The 7,786-nt window shown below is 33.2% G+C and overlaps 1 protein-coding gene across 1 annotated transcript in view; it reads right to left on the bottom strand.

The window, feature by feature from the left end:
• The window catches only part of LOC106878380 (CLIP-associating protein 1), a 156,455-nt gene that overhangs the window by 58,033 nt on the left and 90,636 nt on the right, over positions 1-7,786 (bottom strand). The window lies entirely within an intron of this gene.

The raw sequence follows: 7,786 nt of genomic DNA, 5'->3' as shown, positions 1-7,786 counted from the left end.
TCTAAAGCTTTTGTTTGTTTGTTTTATATAATTTCTGGAATTTAAATATTTAACACTTCAAAAAATCTCAGGGAAAAAAAATCAAAAAGAACAACAAACATGAGTATGAAGTATATAATTACAGTTGAACAAAAAATAAAAGGTGAATTCAATGTTTCAGACAGTGGTTCTCTGTTGGGAACCAAAAAAAAAAAAAAAATGATGGGACAGAAGGCTGCAGGTTGTTTACATCAAAACTAGAATGGTGAATGGAAAATGGAAGTGGACTGAATACAAGTGAGTAGAATGATGTTTTATAGCCCAAAGTCTAAAGCAGAGGGATAGAGGTAAGAGAGATCAGACAGATTGGTGAAGAGGGGAGGGGGTATGGTGCCAGGTATTTAAAATATGTAAATAGTGTATTCATGCATGTGCACTCATACACACAGAGTAGATAAATGCAGGTAAACACACGCACACACATACACATTGTGTATGAGTTTGCATATAGATATTGTATGCCCATGTGTACACGTCTGTTTATTGTACGCAGGGTTATAACAAGTATGAGTGTGAGGCGGATGGGTTGTGTGGGTCGAAATGCACAAGACAGCATTTATCAGTCGGGGGTACAGAAGCTTGCTGCACCCATTGCCTTCAACACCAGCACAACATCGTTTATCAAACCAGCCAATAAGAGTAATGCTGTAGTGGTTATGCCAATCTGATACCTACAATTCCTCAACTTCAAAACGTTGACCCCCAACAACTTATATCCACCATCATATACCAAACTCATTCTTCTCTTTTGTTTCTTCCTGCCCATTAATACCAACCCCATCACCCATCTACTTACTTCGTATCAAACACATACACTCTACACACTTTTGCTCTAAGCTACTCCTGCCTTGCATTCACCATAATGTCTTGAATGTAAACAACACTACTTCGGCCATAAATTTCCTGTCTCTGGTTTGTTTTCTGTTCTTGGCAAATCACCCACTGTCCAACACATTCATCATCATCATTTAACGCCCATTTTCCATGCTGGCATGGGTTGGATGGTTTGACAGGAGCTAGTAAAGCCAAGAGCTGCACCAGGCTTCAATGTCTGTTTCAGCACGGTTTCTATGGCTGGATGCCCTTCCTAATGCCAACCACTACAGAATGTAAATGTCAATGTCCATAAAGTAAGAGACTTCAAGTCACCACTGCTCATGTTAAATCAATTCAGATTGTGTTGTCTCTGATTTTATGTTCTGTGTTTTTAACTGGTTTCAACTCCAGTCTTGGAAGTTCAACCTCTAGTTAGCAGCTGAAGCAGTATGAACACCACCATGCTTAAGATACTAAGGCATTCATCATGGTTACTGTTTGCCTTACTGTCTTATGTAGAAGGATACTTCTTAGGCTGATCTCTCTCCTCAGTAGACATGAAGGCATCTGCTCTAGAAGGATGGGTACTTTAAATAAACTCATCATTATGTTGTTATGTGAGGTAAACTTCCCATGCAATTACACAACAGAGAGATGGGTGCTCATATAACAAGTAACATATCTAGGAAGACAATCATTCCAAGATGAAACTGATCCTGAACTGAGAAATCTCTTCCTCCTGAAAGATAACCCCTCTGGTGTCGTTGGTGTCATAACAAATGCACCTGGTTGACTTTGATAATGATTGGTGACTGGGAATTGGTAAATCAATCAAACTGAACATCAGATTGCTTTGTAACACTCTCACAAAGGACCACACTGAGTAGCAATGTTGTATGACAGAACCAAGTAAGAATGAGAATGGATCATGAAAAATGTGCACAAACAACAAACATTAAAAACTGGATAACAAAAAAACATGATTACAAAAGTTAAAGATGAAACTATGAATATTATCACATTACGAAACTTATTACAAATGATTGATTCTGTAATTAAGTCTAAATATAACAAATGTAGCCAAGTAAGTAAAGTGCACAATAAAATATTTTGCAGGATTTAGCTATGTATTTTTACATTCTCAATTCAAATTCCATCATAGCTGACAATTTTTCAACCTTCCATAATTAATAAAATACCAGCTAAATACTGGAGGCAGTCTATTCAAATATGCCCTCTTACCAAATTTATGGCCTTGTACCATACTAATGACTTTTATATTAATCACATAAATACTGATAGCTCAAACTTTTAGCAAAATTTCATAATCTTAAATCAAAGCTCAAAAAAATTTCAAATAAATACATGGATTTAGAAAAAAACTGTTTTATTGTTCATTGCAATATTATTTCCCAACTACCAAGTGAAACGAAGATAATTTAGTACAATTCATGTAATTTTATAAATCCATGCAGCCATGATAAGCATACTGAGAATGCATCTGACATCAATATCACAGCAGCAAAAGCAAAAAACCGAAGGCACGGATAGCTCAAACAACCATTCAAGTTTGCGAGCACAGTAACAAACTTAAACGCATCATTTACTTGGATCACTTTTCTACATTAACCTGGCTAGACTGCTGTAATAAAAAACGCACTATTTAAGATCACACACAAAATGTTTACACTAAATTCACAAATAGAAAAGATTTCACCCAAATATTACTCTGTAACTTAAGTTTTCTAGAGTATTAAACTCCATTTACACGTTTCAATCAGTTCAATCTCTAATCGTTAATTATTTTATTCCTGAATAATGTAAATTAACTCTGTCTGAACTTGAGTTTCAAACTTGTATTTCAAATTGAAGAATATTAATGTCCAAATCCTTTGAGGGCCTCTTTAGGACTACAAGACACTTTGGATGTAATAAAGATATTATATCTAAGAGAGGAAAGACAATCCAGACAAACCAACCGTAGCATGAGGAGAAGGAACATTTCCAAACACATTCACAAGAGAGACAAAACTCAGAGAATGTTAAGTGTCCAAGAAAACAGTCCCTTCAAAATAAAGCACATGATACAACCTATACTTTTTTAGTATACTTAAGTTCATTTTTAAAATAACAACAACATTCATACTGAGCTAAAAGTCAGTTCTCAGATTACTGATTTTCAACAGACACTATCTGTTGACAAACAGACATTATCTACAGGACAACTGCAATCAGCAGTGAATTCATATAATGCCGGTTGGATTTTTGAGTCTCTATTGTGGTTATTTATAATGCCAATATCCAGTCAGTCATATAAAACTTGTGACCACATTCAGATTAGGAATTAAACCACCATTAACTGTTAGGTTGATACAAAAAATAGAGACCATGTTCAGTCCTCACTGCATTTACAGAAGGTCCTGTCACCACATTAGATAAAAAAACATCAAAAAACCCTCAAGGAGGATGAAATATTAGAATCATAAATGGTAAAATAGATATAATGAAGATTCCATTATAAAACTCAGAAGAATCAAATGTTTGTAGCACTTAATGATAGCTCAATCATTGAGTTTAACTCCATAGAGCTACCATTGCAGTAAAACTGAAGTTAATATGAGAGTATTGTAGTTCACTTGAAGCATTGTGTATTGTTTGTAAAAAAATAAAATGGGCTATATACTTGTTGCCATCCATAATCTATGGATGACTAAATTACAACAGGTATATAACCCATTGTTTGTATGATAGTGGATTGTTGTACTATTCAAAACTTTTTATTCTGAAGTTAATATCCTAAAACTGCATAAATAATTCTAGATGCTCAGTGGATTATGATATTCCAAGTTCAAATCCAAGCATTCAGAAAAAAGCAGCAACGATTCAAAAACAGAGATAAAAACTGATGGAAATTTTGTGTAAATGAAAGAAAGCAAAATGGAGAACCATCAGTCGTTGTGATAACTTGTCTCAAAAGGTGGGAATGTTATTATCTAATAGTAGCTTAAAATACCCTCCCCCCCTTAAATCCTAATTTTTACACCCCTAGCCCCTTGAAGCAGAACTTCAATTATCAACATATCAACATTTCTTACAAGAGTCAAACATTAAAAACAAAACAGCAAGACAGATTAGGAAAACCAAAAAAAGCCTCACATATTAAAATTAATGTCAAACTGTCAACAGTAGAAATAGTGGATAATTGCAAGCTAACAAAATACAGGCTGAGATAATGACTAAGCTTCCCCCACTCGCACCCCCCCTCTCTCTAACATCATCTATAAAAAGCATCAGGGTTAATATATGAAAACCTGATGCAATAATAATGAAAACACTTCACTTCTTGTTAAGCTTATATAATATAAAACTATGTTTCATTTGTGGATACAAAAATGTACACACAATTTTAATTATTAATCCACTGATGACCATCACCCTTTAGTCTGGGATTCAAATTACTTTTTGTTATTGATTCCTTGATTTTCCTACTACTTAATTCTTATTACAATCCATACTGATTCGTATACACTGATTTGCATACCACCATTGTGACTATATACTAAAATATTCTAATATAAACCATCCTATAGATAAGTTTTTGCCTGAAGATATATATATATATATATATATATATATATATATATATATATATGAGTATAGTCTGTCATAGATAATGCCATGTGTGAAATACAAACTGAGATAAGATCAATAAATTATTCCAGTTGCCAACATTTGAGCAAGATGAAAATAGAACCTCTTTTCTTAAAAGAGGTTTGACAAAGACAAAACGACCCAAACTGATTAATTGCTTTATATACAATGACAGTTTTCAAAATGAAGATTATGTTACATCTAAAATGAAGTCTCTCTACCAATAACATCAAATGAATGAAAAGATGAAATGTCTCAAAAATATTATAACATTTATTAAACTTATCATTTATAGACTGTTAATGACCAATTCTAGCAGAATATCCAAGGTTCAGAATTAGTCAAAATGTCAGTCAGCTAAAACAAAACCTGTGTCATATTTTGAAGGTCTCTTAAATGTGTAACCCATGAAAGATGGTTTAACATTGCAAATTTAGACACCTGTATATCATTAGATAATTTCTATAGTAGAATGCCTGTCTTATTTAAGTCATACTCTAATGTGGGTTACATTTGTGCTTTAAAGAGAGTCAGCCTTTAGGCAATATCATGTGTATTCATCATAAATGATTATACATTACAACAAGCAGATACTTGTAGCAAGTTTCAGGATTTTAAATGAGTGTTTACAGAGTCTTCTTGAAACGTGTAGTGAATGTATTTTAGTTATGCTGAAGACTCTGAAGAATTCAGAAGAGAATGTTTTCAAGGTTTCTGATGATGGAAGCAGTTCAAGACTGATGTGTCTAGGTTTCCTGTGGATGATGCCTATACAAGAAAGGTTGAAGAGAAGTGAAAAGCAATAGCAGGTCTTCTTGGAGTGGGAAAATTAGAAGTTGGTTGTTTGTTGACATAAAGAAGTGCATGGGAGATGTGATTGTGGCTGAAGGCAGACACTATGATGCACACTGAAAAGGAGCAATCTAACAGGAAATTTCAGAAATGAGAAAGAGAGAAACAGAGTCTATGAGATAGCATCTTAAAGAGGAAGTTGTAGTGAAAACCTATGCTGATGTGAGAAACAACTAGGGAGCCTATATGACCTTCTAGAAATAGCAGCCAAATCTCCTTCAAATCAATTCCGCCATCTTCAAACAATACAATCCTAAATATCCTATGTTGTGGCAAGAATGCCTTTTGATTATAGTCGACTTGATCAGATGTGATTTAAAGCAAAACAACAACAGTGCATGGACAAAAATTCTTGTGAGGTTAGTAGTTGGAACTTATTTATGAAACATAATATATTTACTCTTTATATTATGCCACTTCAAAATAACTATTTCAGGGAGAACTAAGGAGAAAAATGGCCTTGAAAGCATTTATTCACAGTTTTAAAATAGAGTTTATTTGAGAAATATGTAACACTCAATTTTTGTTCCTTTTTCATGCTGTCAAAATAACAAAGGTGAATGAGATATAGTGAGTGTATTTACTTAGAAAACAATGATGACAACGACAAGTGTATTATATGAACATATTAAAGAAATAAGCAAAAAAAACTTTAGCTTATTTACTGAATATTTTGTCCTTTAAATTCTCTCTAAACATAAACCTAGAAAATGATTAAAAAGTTGAATTACAATAGACTCGTGCACTTGCTTATCACCTTTTGCCTTCGTTCTTTTACTTCATAATATTGACAAATAATATTTGGTCTTTCAAGCATTTCATTTGTTTATATATTTGTTATAAAGACAAAAAAAAAAAAACTATTCCAGAACGAAAAGTATTTAAAGAGTTGAAGTATTCAATAAATAAAGTTTGCACTCATGTTTTTGACATTGTAATCCACTTTTTCTTTCTATTGGAGGGGGACCCACCATATCTTGCTTGCTTTTGTTATTCTAACATAATAGTTAATATGTTTATTTCTTTTTTTAAAATAAAATTAAAAAAACTCTTAAGATTGTTTCCCACATTTCTTCCCACTAAAATATTTCAAAATCTCGTAATGGTTTGAAGATTTGGCCTTACAAGCTTTTCAGCATTCTGATTTTTAGGTCCTTTGTCTTTGGCTTGTCAGATTTGGTCTTATGACTAGCATTCCACTTAGATGAAATGGGAACAAATTTATTACAGGAGAGCAGAATGAGAGTTTGTGACATGCATTATTTTTTCAGGAGCATTAGTGATGTAAGCAATCAAATTAACTTCAACAAAGAAACAAAACTAAACTGGGTTAACCTTTTTAATACCAAAACATCTGAGGCTGCCCACACTAAAAGTGTTCATCATATTTGAAATGAAAATTTTGATGAAAACGTTTCACTGGTTGACACCATACTAATATATAAGTTACAGATATTCTCAACTGAAACATTTAGGATGTCTACTCACTGGAAATGTAGTCACAAAAGGGTTAATAAAGGAAATTTTTTTATTCTCTTCAGGAAAACAGATCCTGCACTTTACAAACACACATAATATCACAACTCAAAAAAAAAAAAAATCTCATGCTACTTTAGTCAGTCTGGAACATTTCCAGTAAAATTTCCTCGAAATTGTCTGTATTTTATTTTGTTAAAAAATTCCGCTGAAAAATAACATCAAGCATCACAATAGAAATTCTCAAAATTAACCAACGATCTATACACTAGAAATAACATCTTACAAAATGATATAACTGCAATGGCATACTAACTGTGTTAGTAAAACATTATTGGTGGTGGGGGGGACAAATTTTACATTTTACGCGCGCACACACACACGCGCACACATACATTCACAAACATGACAAAATAAATAGCAAAAATCATATGTTCTGTCTGAACATTTATATAGAAGTACAATCTTGAAGGCACAAAAGTGGAAGGGAAAACAAAAAGAAAAATGAATCATTTTAGTTCACATTTACAATCCTATACTAATAACAATGCACATCATAATTAGAAAGTGAAATGTTAAGTTTCATAGTAAATGAAACATGCTGATTAAGAGATGGGAGCAAAACCAGAGTCCACATCATTACTGGTTATCCTGAAAGGCAAGACAAAACAGCATTAACTATAATTTTGTATATGTACCTCATGATAACTGCTGACCTCATCTCTTGATTTGAGAGCATGAAACGACGAAGTGAGCAAGCAGTCCACACTAAAGGAGCACACACTAGAAGACATGCTATTTTGGAGGAGCTTACCAACAAGCAGAAGGCTGCCAGCACTGGCACGACGTTTGTAGGAAAGCTGTGTCACTCCAGAAGATGGAGAAGAAGGAGATGACGGCGATGGAGTCACAATAACTAATAAAGACAATCAATAAAAAAAAAAAAAAAAAA

This window comes from Octopus bimaculoides, chromosome 17 (genome assembly GCF_001194135.2).
Source record: "Octopus bimaculoides isolate UCB-OBI-ISO-001 chromosome 17, ASM119413v2, whole genome shotgun sequence".
Taxonomy (NCBI): domain Eukaryota; kingdom Metazoa; phylum Mollusca; class Cephalopoda; order Octopoda; family Octopodidae; genus Octopus; species Octopus bimaculoides.
The sequence above is the reverse complement of the archived record's forward strand: the minus strand, read 5'-3'. Positions and strand labels throughout refer to the sequence as shown.